Consider the following 17895-nt stretch of genomic DNA (forward strand, 5'->3'; position numbering starts at 1 on the left):
TCTGCCTATGAGAAAGTGATCTTTGAAGAAACAACTGAAATGAAATAGCAGAAATCTCAGTAGCTGCAGTGACATTATCTGCACGCCACACATAAAGAGAAGGACAGGTATGAATTGAAAGCTGAGCCCTACCTTTCATCTATTCAGTGGGCTTCCTACATCTGGGGAACATTTTCCCAGATTTGTGGAACAAAAGAAATGCAAAGAAGTCCTACTATCCTCTGCTTCCTCCCCCAGCTGGATTAAAATTGTGCATTCAGAAAGCAAGCTGAAATGGATTCCATTTAATAAATTCTGTTTGAAAGTGGGAAGGAGGTTTGCAGCCAGCAGAGGAGGGAAGCTCTGGAACAGCCTTCAGCAGGAGGAGTGGGTGGCAAGCAGCAGCCTGACTAGTTTTATGATGAAGCTTGATCAGATTACGAGTGGGATCATGTGGTGTGGTTGCCTGAGATAGCAGGGGACTGGATGCAATGACCTTTGAGATCTCTTTCCATCATGTGTTCTTCAACTGCAATGAAGTCACGGGATATAGTAGCCATAGTTCAATTTTTTCATGGAAGCTACTTTAGTTTACACCAGCTGAGAATCTGCCCTAGCATGGCCAAAGTCAAGGCTGGCAACCTTTAATCCTTGTAAAGTATGACTGCACCTCAGTCATCTCTGCCCACACCTGGCTTCCTGATAATACCAATGATGTCTTTATTCTGCAATGTCTTTTTCTATTGTAAAGATGTTAGCAATGGCCTATCTGGTGGGCACATTCAAATATATATTTTTCCCTTTGTCTGGCAATAAAAGATACCTTGAAAGAGCAAGGATGGTGGTGAGAGTGTCAGGTGGGGTCATGAGGCACAGGCGCTCTACAAAAGGGAACAAAATAACAATGAGAAAATACGTCAAAACAATTTCCAGAAATAACAGCCTAATTAATACACCTTTTGTTTGCTCAGTGGCTGACCCTCCTTTTCCTGTGCTTGGGAATGACTACTGGGGAATATTAGAAGGAACTCGACTTTGTTTCTAAGCTTTAGCGCTAACAACTTGCTTTGATAGAGAAATGTGTATGAAATCAGGGGGAACGATACACAGCATGTGAACTCTGGGTTGTGTCAGAACTAACCAGCACAACGTGAACATGGGTTACAGAGTACTAACAATGTACTGCCTATTTTATATATATATATGTATGTATATATCTCATAGAGGAACAGTGTGCCCCCAATCAAAGTGCTAGATGGACTACAAACACAGAACAAAAAAGACAACCTGCAGAAGCTTACAATTCAAGTAAGTTGTGACACAGAAAAATAATTCCAGGAAAAAATATTAGGCAAATAAATCCAAAGAATTAATGATCTCAGTTGTAGGAGGATAACTCACAGAAAGGCAAAATGAGTAGAATAAATTAGAAAGAATTTCTAAAGCAAAATTAGCCTAATAAGCCTGTGGCTAGAAGTTAATCATTGCAGTGCACAGGTACAATGAAACTTCCCTCTGGGTGACCCCAAGCATGGAGAATGACTCAGTGTGGACATACCAGTCTGGACATGTCAGAGTTGGGGAGGAAAGTGGGAACTGAAGGTTTGTTTCTCTCCTTTATGAAACTCTTACAACCCATCGTTTATCAGATAACAGATGTCCCAGTGTGTACCCAGTCCATTCCTGATAGGAGACTGACACTGGGTTTGTAGATCTAGCTGTTAAGCTTTGTAAAACTTCCAGCTTTGTAGGGCTTTTTTCCCAGTTTCTGTGGTCAGCCAAAATGGCATCTGTTGTGCTGTTGTTTCTCTAGAGGCCTTCAGAGATCTGCTGTGCATGCACTGCTAGTGTAAACTGGCAGTGCTGGACTCATCCCTGTGCATCTAGTTTTATAACCCCATAAAATAAATTTGTCCGGGCTGCACAGGAAAGCAAGCCCAGTTGCACATTTTTTGGATGAATTGATCCTACGGGCAACAGCTCAAGGGTACAAAAGTTCATGGTTTCTCTTACTGCCCCGTATTACCAGAAAGCACCTCTACATTTGACATGGGAATGGCATCGAGATGTCCCTCTATCTACCCCTGTGAAGGGGCAGGTTACAACAGGGAACATGTCAGGTCAGGTCTCTGCAGCCCCAATCTATAGCCATGGAAGAGGGAACGATGTCCCCAGACAGATGCCTTGCTCTTGCCAGCACGCACAATAGCATGTTTTCTGTGCACCCCCACTGCTGGTGAGGAAAGACTTGAAGTGCTGTCTAAAACTCCAGTTTTAAGAAACCTCAGCAGCTGCCCAAGGACACTAGTTCGCTTAATTGCTGTATCAGTACATTCAAAGATACTCACTATCTCACTATCGGCCCTAGCGAAACATGTATTATCCATTTGTCCTTGAAACCAGCCATTCCCTTGCAAAGTGATTAAAGTAGTCTTATGCCGGATGAACCGTGCACATTTTTTTTCCTCCTGCTCCCCCCAAAAGATATCATTCCCCCTGCCTTCCTACTAGTCACGACAGAGCTTCTTCCTTGCAATTTATTATGTTTGCACTCATTTGTTTTCTTTCAGACAGTCTTTGAGACGCTGCATCCAGTGACCCCTGCAAAGGAATGGGAATAGCACACACTTTTATCCTGGCACTAGGCAGCAGCAGTGACAAATTGGTTTACTTTTCTGCCTGACACTGGGGCTTGTGAGTAGGGATAGGGGGTTTTATTAGCCTGGACTTACTTATGCATCTGAAATATGCTTTGTAATCTGTCCTCTGTGATGTTATTTAAAATATATATTTGGGCTTGTCTATTACTGTCTGGGAATGTGGAAAGTTTTGCCCAAATGGATGGAACCTTCTGATGGGACACAAACTAGTTATCACGATAAGCTGGGACTTTTTTAATTTTATTTTTCTTTAACTGCTATATATACATGTTCAGTTGTATATGGATGTATTCAGCTATGCTAAAAAAAGGAACAGCAGACACATCCACAACCACACTTTCCAGCACAAAAATATCCAGCCGTTTACCAGTGAAACAAGATGAGGAGGTGTGCACAGCCACAAACACCTCTCAAAGTCTATGGGAACATTTTGGAAAGAAAGTGCTTCTCCCACTTTGCTCCTCCTAAACTGGGCAGAAATAGCCCAGCAGATGGGGACTCAGTGATTCTTGAAAGTACAAAGTGCTAATAGTGATGATTTTGGGTTTCCCTATTGCATGTTCTGTTAGCACCCCTCCAGCATACATATCCCCATGGGCACATCTACCTTTGGGGGGTGCCCAGCAGAATGGCACAGGAACTAAAGCAATGGAGATAATTTGTGTGGAATTCAAAATACTGACCCTTTTTGCAAAGCCTGTAAGATCTACTGATGAAAAGCACTCTGTAGCAGGTGGGTATAGTTGCCTTTATTATATTCCTCATTGATTTAAAAATCAAGGAAAGGTTATAACACTTCAGGACTTTTCCATAAGAGTCTGCATAACCATTTCTCAAAGGACATTTGTATATTCAAATACTCAGCTTCCATTCTGGCTGTGCTAGTTGCTGTTGTTCTGAGGATGATCTGTGCAACATACTGTTCATCTCAGTTTAGTGCACTATCAGAATAGCATTTTCAGTGTTCCCATGTTGCTGCTATGTCCTGACCTCAAAGGGACGATCTCAATGCGGCCTCCTCAGAAAACAGCATTTGTGTTCCCTCCTCCGCTTTCTTTTTTGTGGCTGATGTTATCTTGTGTTATCTTAATTACATGCTTTAAGGATGCCTGCTGCACAGATCATTGATGGAGTTTGATGTTTGTTAATATCACGTTGCATTATGAAAATCTGGTACATTAAGACCTTGGTGTCTTTCCAAATTATTCTGAGGATATAAAAAACTTAATAAGCAACCCACTTTAACTAATGCAGACTAATAGGTTGAGAAGAGAGAGGGTGAGTTTGGGAACACGTTTATTTGAGGGGTTGTAACTAAAATGATTTAAAGAGCCCTTGATCGGGACTTGCTATTCAAGGTCAGGATTTAGTGTCAGAATTAGGGTTAGTACTGGTGGGGATAGCAGTTACTAATTTGTGGTCAAATCAAGTCAACCTTCACGCTTGTATTTAATTTTTCCCCAACCAGCAATTTGTCTTTAAACGCAAACACTTAGCTAAATCAGATGCAGATGGTTGTTTTTATCAAATGAATGCTGTTTTATCACTTTAAAAGCTTTTGTTTTTAGTCAAGTGAAGGAAGTGGGCAGCACTCCCTTGTTTTTGAAAGAAGAAGAGCATATGCTTTTTAATTTGAAATGTAGCACTAATAGCATTATCCACAGGGGGATAGGCTGTGCTATTGTGGATTGTGGATAATGCATTTATGCTCAAATATCCTTTATTCCCTCCTGAGTGAAAGAATTTAACAGCATATTGTATTACCATGCCATGGAGAATATAGTTTACTCTAAGAGTGAATTTTTTGATAGTATTAACTCCTCTTATAACGCTGTGTTGAAAAAAAACCCTCAACCTATCATGAACAATGAAAAAACTGTCAAGGGGAGATCTGGAGGTAATGCAGACAAGAGCCAGAGACAGTTTCAAAAATAGCTTTACTGACACATCCTTTTTTTTGCATTTCTCTGCTCTCTTCTCACCAGAAGTTGGTGCTCATGCTACAATGGTGCCAAGCAGGGGATGCAGCAAAATGGGGAGAAGCAGGCTTGAGACAAGCAAACTCAGTCCATTTGTGACTTTCTGTAGCAAACTCCTTTTCCCCAGGGCAGTAAGACAAATGGTTTAATAACCCAGAATGCTGTGCTCTTTGCTTCAGCAAAGTTGACTCTCTGCATTCAGCTTTATTCACAGGTATCTCCAACAACCTCCTGGGAAAACGCTGAACAAACGGAGATCACGGCTTGGAGGCCTGGGGCTGGCCTTGCATTGTTTGCTTTTTATTGTAAGGCTTATCTTGCTGTGTCATATGGTTAAAAACTGGAGCCTTGCCTCCAAGATAGCAGTGGGAAGGCAAGAAAAGCTTGTGCGCATTTGTCTTCAGGTCAGTTTTATAAATGAATGTACTGATGCAGCCCTCAACAAAAATGCAAGGGAGAAACTATGAGCAAGAGAGAGCAAGAACAAGTCCTAACTTCTTTCCCGTCATGTGATTTTTCTGGAAAGGAAAAATTTGAACACTGCTCTGATGCTTTCTCACCAGAGAACTGGCTGCACTCCAATAATAGTGTGAAGTGCTGGACCGGGTACTTCCACTCTGAGACCGTGAGCGTGGCCATAGCTAGCCTAGCTGGAAGGACATTTGGAAAATGAAACCAGGTCTTGTACTCAGTTCCAACCTGCCCCAGAATCTTGGGATGTCGCAGTAGTGTCAGGGATGGTAAGCCAAGCCTGTTGGAGATATCAAAATAGAATCAGGTGACTAAGGATGAGAAGCTCAGTGGAAGGAAGGCACCACAGCCCACGGGGTGCAATGTCCAAGCAGGGTGGCAAAGCAGAGGGAAGAGGTTTTTGAAATCAAGCTGGACTCCGAGTGCTCACCCACTACTTAGTAGAAGGAAACACAAAAAGAATCCCTGCTGTCTCCCAGGAGAATTCAACTGAGGCCACAGCTTAGACCTGAGCTGACTCACTGATGGGCAGCAATTACTTCAGCCCTGTTTAGGACAAGACAGGAGGTCCACCCTGCAGCTCCACTTGCTGCAGCTCCACTTGCAGGATCACAGAGCAACAGTGGTTTGGTGTCCATCACAGTGCTTTATTGTGAAGTATGGTAATATCTGTGTCTTCTTTAGCAAAGTGAGGATTAATTTTACCCAGTTTTAGCCATGTAAAAGTTTAGATGTCTAAGCCAGTGATCTAGCCCACCTCTACAGGCTGTGAAGAGCAAGGGAGGTATCTCCAGAGAATGAGTCACCTCTTCCTATGTACAGTGTCTAAAGTAGGTGGGATGACTCATCCTCCAAAGGTAACAGTCTCTCTATGGCTTAAATGACTAGTTTCAACTGAAAGCCTAACTTTTTGGTGGCAGAAATTAGCCATCTTCACTGTTACCTGCATTTGTCTCAAGTTTTTTCAAAATTCAGAACAAGATGAGGAGTCTTACTTCTCAGTAGATGGCCCCTTCAAAGGACCATTTTGTGCTTTCTCCTGGCATCTGCACATCTTTGTCCTTCAAAAATGGTGCTGAAATGGTTTGCTCAAGTTTCATGGAGTCAGAGAAACTAAAGCCTGTTGGAAACATAAAGAGAAGTCACTTGACCCACCCTCAATCCACAGGCAGAAAGCTGGAGTTAAGCTTTGTTATTCTTAATGTTTCCTCCTTTCAACAATATCTTCCAACAGTCGGTAAGAAAATTTCAGTTGTCTTCAACAGGCTTTCATCCAAGCCTGCAGAGAGAGCAATAGAGAAAATTCAGTTGCAGAGGCAAATCAACAGAGGGGAAAGGTAATGACACGAGAGAGCTACAAGATGTAATTGTGAGAGGGGGGAGAGAGGGAAACAAAGAGAGGTGCTTTAAAGATTGAACAGTGGAGGAACACAGAGGCAATGCTCAGTGGAGAGGAGATGTGGGCAGGGGGACAGGGACAAACTCGTACCCTTGAAATACGCATCTCTCTAACGCTGCAGCATCACTTCCATTTGAAAATGCCTAACTGCTCTTCAGTTTAATCATTGCTGCACTTTTGGGTATAAGATGAATAATTAAGCCTGGGAGTAGAATACAGCAAGTGTTAATAGGGCAGAAGGTACTGCAAAGTCCTTATAAAAAGCTGTGCTTGCAGCACAAAGTGGCTGCTGTTCTCAGTGTCCCCAATCACGAAGTGAGGAGCATGAAAGTACTAAATTAAATGAAGTGCATCTGTATCCATTCTGCTAGAATTTTTTTCCCCTGTGTTTGATACTATTGCTTGCTAAATAATACCCCATCTCTAGCAAAGGATGAACAATGCAATTCTAAATCGTCCTTCCAAATCAAACCAGGACAGATGTCGTGCACAGCCCTTCCTTCCATGCCTACACCTGCGGACTCCCACAAGCACAGTCTTCTCCCTTATGTAAGTTAATGTTTAAAGAAAGTATCTGGTGCCTTAAAGAGACAATTCAGTCTGAAGTGGCAGTGTTATGGAGTTCATCCTCTTTGATGAGTTCAAGATTGCTTTCTGTTGCTCTCAGAAGATCAAAAAAGAAGAAATAAATGCCCATGTCAAACCATGAAAGGCAACAATTAAACAATGTCCAAGAAAACACTGGGCCAGTTACACTGCCCAGGCACCTTGCAGTGCTGGGTCATGCATAGAGCAAGAGAAAGCACGGCAAGGAAAAGCTGTAACTGGAATAAGATGCAGCTGTTAATCCACGTACAAAGCAAGTTACTGCAGTTTGCTGCTCTGGCTACTGTTTTGTCCTCAATCTGAAGTGTCTCTCCCTGAGCACACTTTTTCCTCAGACTGTGGACCACCAGGACAACAAAGCAGTAGCTCAAAAGAAAGCAGTTCATATTTGAATCACCCAAAACGTATTCAGGGACAGTGTGCGAGGAGCGTTGTTCATCCCTGTGAGAGATCAGACTGGAGTGTTGTGCTAAACAGCAAATGCAAAGCTCCTCTTTTAGGTCTTAGTTGTCCGCATGCACCCAATTAAACAAAGCTATGTAAACTAATCAAATTAGGCTGGGAAGGAAGACCGACAGATTGTTATTTTTAAATACTTGGGAGATGTTTGGGAATGGGAGGTCATAAAGGTGAAGAGGGAGGTCAGTAAATAGAAAGGAGGAAATTATTTTTAACCATTGCAGATAAGGTATTTTTAGAGCAATCACCTGAAAGCTCCCTGAACTATACAGAATGATAAGCACTGCTCAACACAGCAGCAGTAATGGGTGCTGAGCTGCAGCCTGGCTCAAACCCATGTTCCCTTGCTTCTTTCAAGTGAATTTTCAGTGTAATTATTTCTTTTTTTTTTTCCTTTTTCTCTCACCTCCTGTCCTTACTGCTATCACTGAGGGTACCTCAGAGAGTCAGGCTCTCATATGGACATTTGAGGAGGTTTTAAGGTGTTGCTAAGTGGGTATTTGTCCCCCCTCTTAAGTTTGTTTTGCAGCTTTTTCTTTTTGACTGGTCTCTTCTCACCTCCGCATTAAGTGGAGAAGATGCAGAGCTGACCCTCCACAGGCAAGCATGTGTGAGAAGAAACCAGAGGCTGACTTCCAAAAGGACTGGAGGACCTTGGGGCTGGGGGGATACACCTCTGGCTGAAACATCACTGAGGGATGCCACACGCAGGGCAGGGGTCAGGAGCGCTGCCGGAGGAGCGCTGACCCCATCCATCAAAGTCCTGTGCAACAGATCGCCACGCTGGAGGGAGCAGACACAGGCAGGGCTACCTGAGGATTCTGCATGTGCTTGTCTGTGGTGCGAGACAGGGACATCACTGGATTTTTAATTTCACTTTTGGCCCCTTTTGCACACTATCCCACACAGCTTCACCAATAATCTGTGTCACACTTTGTCAGCAAGGAGACAGGATCAACACTTTCTTTCTTCATAGTCTGGACAATGGTCCAGGCAAATTTAGGTGAAGGAAAACACCTTTGGATCAGGATAAACTTAGAACAGGCCTCCCAAAGACATCCCCACTAATGCTGCAAACAAAAGCATAGGATGCACTGACTGTCCTGTGTAGAAAACAATTTTTTGATCCCTACTTTTCTTAGAAAGGGCCAGATCTTCAAGATGATTCAGCATAAATCAGGCTGTGCCATAATGTGTAAGTTGTGAATTTAAAACAGATGTTTTCAAAGGTAATGGAAGAAGTCTGAGTGTCTTCTTCAATCTGAATTAGTATTTTTTCCCGCCTGCATGCCTTGCTTTTGAATGTGTCAGTATGTTGCCACAGTTTGGGGAAAACAACTGTTTTGGAACTGTCTCCCTGTCTGCTATCTGAAGTTGATCATCTTACTGCATCTTCCTGGCCACTCCATTGAAAATGATGGTGCCTCTGCCTTCATGGTTTTCCAGAGTGAGGGCGATGAGAAGGGATTTTTCTTTCTTTCAAGGATCAAAGCAAAACATAGAAGATGCCAAATGATAAATATTTGACTATGAAACATGAAAAAGAAGAGGAAGAGCAGCATCAAGGGAATAAATCACTTGGGATGTCCTGCAGTCTGAATGTACATTTTGTATTGCTAAGATAGGAGTTGTGGATGCATTGTGTAAAGATGTGGGTTTTATAAGAAAAGAGAATCAGCCAGGAGACCTCTGGGAAATCACAGAATGTGTGTACACTTTATGGTTTGTATAAAATTAAATTATCTTTTTTCTTAGACATATTGATCATTATTATTATTATTATTATTATTATTATTATTATTATAATTACTACTATTTATTTTTCCCACTCTTATTTCATTGTCCATACCCCTGTCTTTCAGGTTCTTTGTTTGAATTGGTCCTATTTATATGAAACATGTTGATAACTCTCATCTCTTCTCTCTTTTGCTCTCAATAATTATAGGTCTCCTAGGAAAGCTGGCCTTCAGTGGAAATTTTGTAAAGGTTTTGAAAGATTTTATTAGAAAAGATTTGGATCCTGCACAATTATCAGTTCTGAAAGGTGCTTTGCCCACCTCCTCCAGTGGAAGTGCTATTGATCATCTCACAAAAGGAAGGCATGTACTTACAGAGAGAAAAGTTGAGGTCTGGTTGTCTTTTCAACATCAATGATAAAATTGCATCTAATGTTCACCTCATTCACCTTAACTCCACTGGTCTGCACTAATTAAGGTGGAGCAAGCCGTGCCGGGTAATAAAGAACACTGTAATTCAGCTTGTGCTGGCCAGTGATTGCAACAAGAGGAAAAACCCAATAACTGATTCAAAAGATGGACTTTGATTAACAGAAATATCTGGGGCTTTTGTTCACTGATTGTACAGCACACACTGTAAAACCCTGCCACTATCAATGGCTTAGATGTAAGACTCAAAATACCTTCTCTCCCTTTTAAGTTGGGCTCTAACTTGTAAAGTCGTGCTTTAAAATATTGCAGATCATCATAATTCTGCCTTCTATTTTGCAAAAACACTGTTCTACTTGGCCATATGTACCACCGTCTTTCTCCAAGGTCCTATACCCAGGGCAATCACATCCCACATGATAGCTGATGCTTTTTAGAGCAATCACCTTGCTCCGTCTAAGTTAAACACTAGTGTAGTTTAAAGAATATTTTGCCCCTGAGACTATTTTAGATATCCATATGTATACTAAGTTTGGTTCTCTCTATCCAGGACACTTCTTCACCACTATCAGAACAGACTTTACTTCCTTCACATCACTACCAGCCATCCTCAAGACATGTCCTACAGTAAGCAGCATGTCCTCTGTGCCATGCTAGCAGGGCTGCAACACAACTCTTTTGCTACCTCCACCACTATGAGGTGAAAAAATATACACACAAAATAATTTTCTGGGGCAGTGGGAAGCCACACAAGGGCAAGAGCCAATTTGGGTGCTGTGCGATGTCTTGCCATCATGGCTGATTCCCTCTGTGGAGCATTAGCCATGGATGGAGAGTGTGCTGGACACCAACATTTGCAGACTGGCCTGAAAATCAGGATGGGGGTTGTAAGCACATGGGGCAAACCCACGGGCTTCTAATACCCCAGACCTGTCTGGATCAGCACATTACAGCTGTGTAGACAGGAGACAGAGTAATCAGGGATCACTCCTCTCTCCAAGGTCTCTCAGGAGCAGTAAGAAAGGTCTACATGTACTCAGCGAGGCCAACTTTTCACAGCCCATTAGCCCAGATGTGATGAACTTCACTTCTCATAACCAGCTCTGCCGATAGAGCTGACCAATTTTTTTTCCCCAGCTGAATAGTTTTCTCTTACAGAAATGCAAATTCAGCAAAATATAATTTTTGTTGACATTTGTAATGGGAAATTATTGAAACACTTCACTTCCATTTTAGCATTTGGCCATTTCTGTCTCATCTGTCATGAAGTAATCAAAATCCAGCAGAGAAGCCCTTGCCTCTTTCAATCATTTACCAGAGTTTCCCTTCAAGAAGGCTGTCCTGAGATTCCTGAGGTGAAATATGATGGGGTGTTGCCTTTCACCCTAAACTTTGAGAATGGCACTTTCCATTTAACTTTAGAACTTTCCTCCTCAGAATGAAAATATTGTTCCAGAAAGCTGCATTTCTAGGGAGGAAAGGTGTCTTGCACCAGCTGAATCATAGAAAGGATGGTTTGACTCACGGCTTTTAAAGAATTAACAGTTGCCACAACAGGACTCCCTCTTGTGCAGCCAAGGCAGTGCAGAGAGGAGTTGGTACAGGGAGACCTGTGTGGTTTAGGCTTTTTATAGTGTCAGATTTCTTTGCATAATGCATTTTGGATGAAGCTTCAGGTTTATTTTGTACTTATCTGATGTCAGAAAAGTATACATTAAGTCTTAGGAAAAAAAAAAAAGGAAGGTTTTTTAATCTGCTTATTACAGGCTTCCATGTATAATAAAGAAGTTATATGGCAGTAAACCTGGAATCCTACAGGAGTTTGTTCTAAAGTGACAGATTCAGGTCAGAGCTGTTAATGAACAGCCAGACTGATGCGTGGTGCATAATGATGAGAGAAATGGCATTATTGTTTTCCAGGAGAGTGCAGAAAGGTGGGTATGCCAGGTCTGCCAGAACAACTGGGTACCTTGGAGTTTAATACCTTGCCTCTGGCCAATACTTGATATTTGAGAGAAATTAGAGCTGTTCTAGAACTGGTGAATAAAGTGGCCACATGGTAGACATGTTTTTGGCTCCTTAACTCCCTTCACCCTGGCAATAAACCCTAAATTTCAGTTGACTCTTGTTTCTGTAGGTACAGACTTTGAAGACCACTGACATGGGCTGGGTATGACTAGAGCAGTGCTGCAAGAGAACCTTTTTTTTTTTCTTCCTTTGCTTCTGCAACTGATTAACTATGTGACCATGGGCAACTCTCAACATCTACTTCTGCCCTCTTTCTTGTTTTAAACAAATACTTTTTGGAACATGAGTTTCTTATGTCCATGTCATCTAGTTGGCTTTTATTCTGTTTCTTGCTCTAAATTTGCTGGTCTTTATTTTCATTAACTGCATCCTATATTAAATGCACAAGTAATGCTGACCTGAAAGAAATGCTGTTCACCCCATAAAGAAGCTCAGAGAGGTAAAAAAATGCTTTGAGAAAGGGAATATATGCAGAGTGGCAAAAGCAATGTCTCCTGTTCAACATTTCCTGGGAAGAGAGGGCAGCAAAAAAACACCCTAAAAAACAGATGAAGGACTGGTCCACCTTTATGGGACTGACCCTTGAAAACCCACTGGGAACTTCAGCTGGTGCCACATGCATCTTCCTCTTAATTAGTGCTCTTCTGAGGAGCTTCTTGAAACCTGATCTCCTTTTTCTTATTTCTCAGTAAAATGCCAGCTCCTCTGGGGTCTTGGTGCACGACTGAGGTCCCCCAGCGCTACACCACAGATATTAATTCTCATTAAGAAGTGATGCAATTGGTGTTCTTTTGTACATGTTGTTCTCTTCACTGGCTGCTCCAGGGTGTAACGTAAGTGTTCATCTCAGTCTAAAAGGCTCTGTGTATGCTCCATCACAGCTGCCTAGACTTACTGAACCCAACCCAGCCACTGAGATTAAAAAAGTAATTCAGGCTAGCAAGTTGGTTTTTGATCTTGGGACTCCTGGGCCTTTACAGCCCTGAGTTCTGGGATTCCCCCAGAGCTCAACATACATTACCAGTTATTGAGAACTCTGAATTCGAGCCAGAAAAATATACGGGCATGATCTTAACTCATATGGTTTTGAACAGCCCCTTTGACTTTCATGCATCTGCCTGCATACATGCAGACACTCAGTATTGCAATCCATCGTGCTCAGCACCTTGCAGGACTGAGCCCTTCACTAATCCTTCTAAACCCAAGTCTATTGACTTTCAAAGCAACCTGCGAGGGTTTCTTATCTACGTTTCATGAACAAGCTGTTTGCTTAGGCTGAGCCTTTTTGCATTAGTCTTCAACCAGAGTTGATTTTGAGCAATGAACATGATTAGATTTTCATATCAAGAGAGACTGAAAGTATGGAGATAGTTCCCAAGTATCCTGGAGTAAGTCAGGGGTGAACTCCCTCCATTGAGTAGCTTGTAAAAACACAAAAAGATCAGAATTAGTGCCTAAATCCAACCCAGCTGTTATCCAGGTTTTGCTTTCTCATCCTGAAATGAATCTTAACAGAACCCTGAGTCTAAATGTCTTAGGGAAGTTTGAAAAACAGATCTCAGTATTTAGATGCATGACATTTGTATAATATGAACCTGTCATCACATTGCAGAACAAGATTCAGTCCTAAATTATACTACAGCCCAACTCAGAGGGAGATGCTGCATGCTGTCAAGAAGCCTGCCCCAGAAAACAGACTGAAATAAGGATCGCTTCTCTCTAGAAAATTTCTATTACGGGCTTCTCTTTGCACCAAAATCAGGCAAAGGCAGCTCTTTCAGGCTTGACCTAAGCACTTGGGATGTCACAAGTCTGAAACAAAATCCATATCATGGTAGCACATCATTATATGTCTTTCTCAAGGTCACTGTCAACGCATCTGAGAGTGGGACACTCAGACACCAGGAACTGTCAGTGGCAATAAAAGCATACCTGGAATAACTATTCCTGCCCTGTTGTCTCTCCTCTTCATACAACGGTCAGTCTTAAGACTGGGACTCAGGACAGACTCTGGTCCCAGTTCTGTGCAGGTTTTACTATAGCAAGCCAGTCTCTGTCTGTCCTGGGCTCCCCTTTCCGACCTATAAAAATCAGGCTAGCCCCAAACTGATCATGTCTATTTAAGTGACAAGCTTGTATTAATTCTGTGTATGCCCAGGACCAAACACAATGAGACTTGGATTGTAATCAAGACCTCAAAATATACATTAATAGGTAAACTAATAGATATCTATTAATAAGTTAAAAGATATCTAATATAAATATATCAAAACTTAGCTAAATATATACCTGTATATAGAAATACAAAAGGTATAAGTTGTGTTTCTGTCTTCATGATGTCACACTAAGTCTCTTGGCTTTCTCACTTGAATTTAGCAGCACCATAATCCAGGTGCTCTTTCCTCTGTTCCTGGCAGCATCTTTGAGAACTTTTGACCTTCAGCTCCCCGTGGCACACCCTGTTCAAGGAGATCTGTGAGTATCTTGGAAAATCATCCCAGCTGACCTTCTTTTTCCTATTTAGACAAATCTACATTCTAGACATGACTGACAGTATTAAAAAACAGGAGTAGCTCAGATACTCAAAAAGTAGTATCTATCCCACATGTTTCAATCAGAAAACCTTGACTTTAAATTTCTCTTTTTTAGACCTCCTTTAAAATTTTAGTCAAAATAATTCAGTTGGACATTTCCTACTGGAAGCTGTTGTGTTGTTAAAAACTAAGGCATCTCACAGCAATTTATCACTGGCAAAAGCATCCCTAATAAACAGAATGAGTCTGTGTGCTTTTCCCATTTCATTTTGCTGCTTTGTTCAGTTCCATTTGGTTGACTTTTTTCACTGGCATTAAAATATTATTTTAAGCTGCACTTACATGATGCGTGTTATATATAATATCTAATGGGCTTGTTTTGTTCATTACTGAGCCAAAACTGAAAAGAGGAGATGGTGAGAGATGGGATGGGTTTGGGGAGTGAAAGGAGTTCTCCCTGAGAGGTGAGATCAGTAATCCAATTTCTTTTGTGCCTGCCTATATCTGTTCAGGGTCACCTAACCAGATCTCACTCCTCCACAGGTTCTATTGCCGTGATTATTTTTTCTTTCAATACATTTTGTAGTTCTCCTGGGGAGGGACCCATGACCTGTTTTTTCTAAGTCTCTACACAAGGTCAAATTTCCTTCTTGTCTGAAAAGTAAGTACTGGAGGCCAACAGGAACCACCCAGTGATTGCACTGCTGTACAGATAAACACTAAAGATGGGGACACAAAATGGTGTACCTGGGGCTGATCCTGTAGATGTCTTTAGTAGCACTAAACTCCATTAAGGTGTTTACCTAGCTACATCGCACCTCATGCATCCTGCTAAACTTAATCCAGCTCAGACTGGAAAGATACTCCTGTTGTGAGATCCACTCTCACCACAGTGTCTGGTGGTATCTTTGTTGCTATTTATCTGTGAAGCCGCGGAGTTGGTAGGCTGGGGAGTACCACTGCTCGCTCTTTCTTGTGGTCAGGATTCGTATGGACAATCTTGTATGTGAGAAGGTTTGTATTGCATATCCAAGGGGCATTGACTGGCATCATTTGGGTTTTTTTTTCTCGTTACACAAAAGGAAAGTAATTTTTGGTTGAACAATGTATTTGTACAAAGCAGACATCTTTTGTCAGTTGAAAATTCAGGAGGAAGGACTGAAATTTCCAGCAAGGTTTTTATATAGCTTTTAGTCCTCACTGTTTTCCATATTCATTTAATTTACAGAAGAACAATAATCCTGATGACATTAAGAGAAGGCATTTTTAGATTACACAAAAAAAGATTACTGAAAGAAGTTGCAAAGAAAATGTAAGGGGGTGTTAATTGATACGTGGATTAGAAAAAGTATTTTGGACAAGAAGGTCTATAATCTGACTGGGTCCAGCAGGTCTAATGTACCATTTCAAGCTTTTCAGGGTAGGAAGAACATGGAAATGTCTCTCTCATGACCTTCTTATGCCTTGTCTCATCTGTCTCCTTTCTGCATCTCCCATAGCACACACCACTGCCCACCCTCCTCTGTCTCTGCTTTCAGAAGAGACACTGCAGCGCCTAATCCCTGTGCCATTTTTTTCCTTTCAACAAGCACCAGGGTAGATTCATCAAGGAAAGAACTGTAGGTGGAGACAGGAGCACACAGTTTGGATTGCCACTCCACATTTCTCCTCCAGCACTGTGAACTGAGCAGCCAGGCTGGGGATCTTGCTACACCCTGGTGCAGGAGATGCCATCTGCCAAATGTCCTCCTGAGTGGTGTTTTAGCAAGTGGGCTAAAAAGAACATCCTGTACGTGGCAGCTGAAGGCCATCACAGCTGTCACAAGAACATACACACATAGCCTGGGCTGGAGGTGGATCCTGGCTCTGGAGGGAGGCTGGGCAAGTGGCCAACAAGCCTCCCTTACTTGCCCATGTTTCCCTTTGGGGAAAGGGATTCCTAGCTTAGCATGGCCAGAGATGGCTCTGGGGAGCAGGATGGCACCAGGGAGCACTGGCATTCACTCCTCCCAGGTGCAGCTCACCCAGAAAGATGCTAAGTCCTTTAACTGAGTCTGCCAGGGCCTTGTGGCCAGTCTTGATTTCTTTGAGGTCACTGGCAGAAGTCCCACCAGCTCAAAAACCAACAGATCTCTTGTGCTCTTTTATGCAACAACAAACAGGCTTCCTGCGAAGAGGGAAATAAGTAAGCAGGGAAATCGTCTCCATCCTTTATTTACTTCCCTGCCTTCTGCTCTTGTTGCCCCCTCCCCTTTACTTGTCTACCCACTTCTCATGCCTCCAAGAAGACATTTCTGCTCCAGGATGGTGGTTGTTTTTGGAGCTGTGGAGGGGTCACTGGGTCTGACTGTGGGGTCACTGGGGCTGTGCCCTTTGCCTCTGAGGAAGGCAAAGCTGCTGAGGTCCAGATTCTTCCTGATGATTTCATGTGATAGCTAATTAATGGCCTCCCCACGTTTCCATGGCAACTCCATGCTGTGCTCTTAGCCCTGATCCAAATGGGCATTCTGTACACTTCTGAAGCCATAGCATCAGCATATTAATAAGACTTGCTGACGTCCTTTGCTTTCTGCCACATCGGCTGGTTAAGTCTAAATTTGAATAACTTAAAAAAAGCATATTTCTTACTAAGCTCCCAGTGCATTCCCTCATGTGACTTGAAGCAACTGATCCCAGAAGCCTTCTGCATTTGAAGGGAAGCAGCAGGTAAATTCTGCTCTACCTGCTGCTTTTTGCCATGCTTTGCCTTTGGGACAGCTGGCATCTGGCTTTTCTTTTTTTCTCCGGGTTGGGGTTTTTTTTGGAAGCTCCAGATTTCATGTAGTCCCTAATTTAATTGCAACAAGGGACAAGTATCTGCCATGATTTGGTAAGACCATCTCTGCATTAGCTGAGCTGGACAATCTTATGGATTGCTCCCTAACTCCTTCTTGTACAGGGGAGGGAAGCTGTGTTTCATTCTCATATAGTCAGAGGATGGTTACTCATATTTCAAAGTATGAAGGTCCCTTTTATCATTAAACTCTATAACAATACCTACTGATCATGCAGTTTAGTGAATCTAGTTTTATGGGTGAAAGAATTCTCTGGGCTCCATCTAATTCTCCTCTCTTAATTACCCTCCATTCCAGTCATTGTCTTGTAAAACTTATTTTCCTGACCAAGTGGAGGACTTGGATATAATTTCCTCAGAAGCCCATTAATACCACTGTAGCACTGGTGTGGCCTCGCTAAGGGGAATCTGAACTACTTTTCTTATCGAGACAGAAGTATGCCAGATGCCTCCACATCTTCTATTGCCTGCAGAACAAATACCCTAAAACAAACCTGTGGGATCTAGTTTTGGATCGGGCTGTCACAGGCTGTCCTCCTACCTGGGAAAGTGCTCATGGGACTGAGCAGTGGAAGCAGAGCTTGTGCCCTGTTTGTGGCAGACATTTCTCTTCTAGCATCAAAAGCAGAGTGTAGCATGGTCCAGGCCACATTTGATTGGGGTGTAGGGTTTGTTTTTCCTTTTGCCTCTGTTATAAACTTTGAGCCCAGAATGATGGCTGAGCTGCCACTTAGCTTCGTTTTTCCCTACCCTGAAGGACAACAGAATTTATTCTTGACATT

The sequence above is a fragment of the Buteo buteo genome, chromosome 23, assembly GCF_964188355.1.
Source record: "Buteo buteo chromosome 23, bButBut1.hap1.1, whole genome shotgun sequence".
Lineage (NCBI taxonomy): Eukaryota > Metazoa > Chordata > Aves > Accipitriformes > Accipitridae > Buteo > Buteo buteo.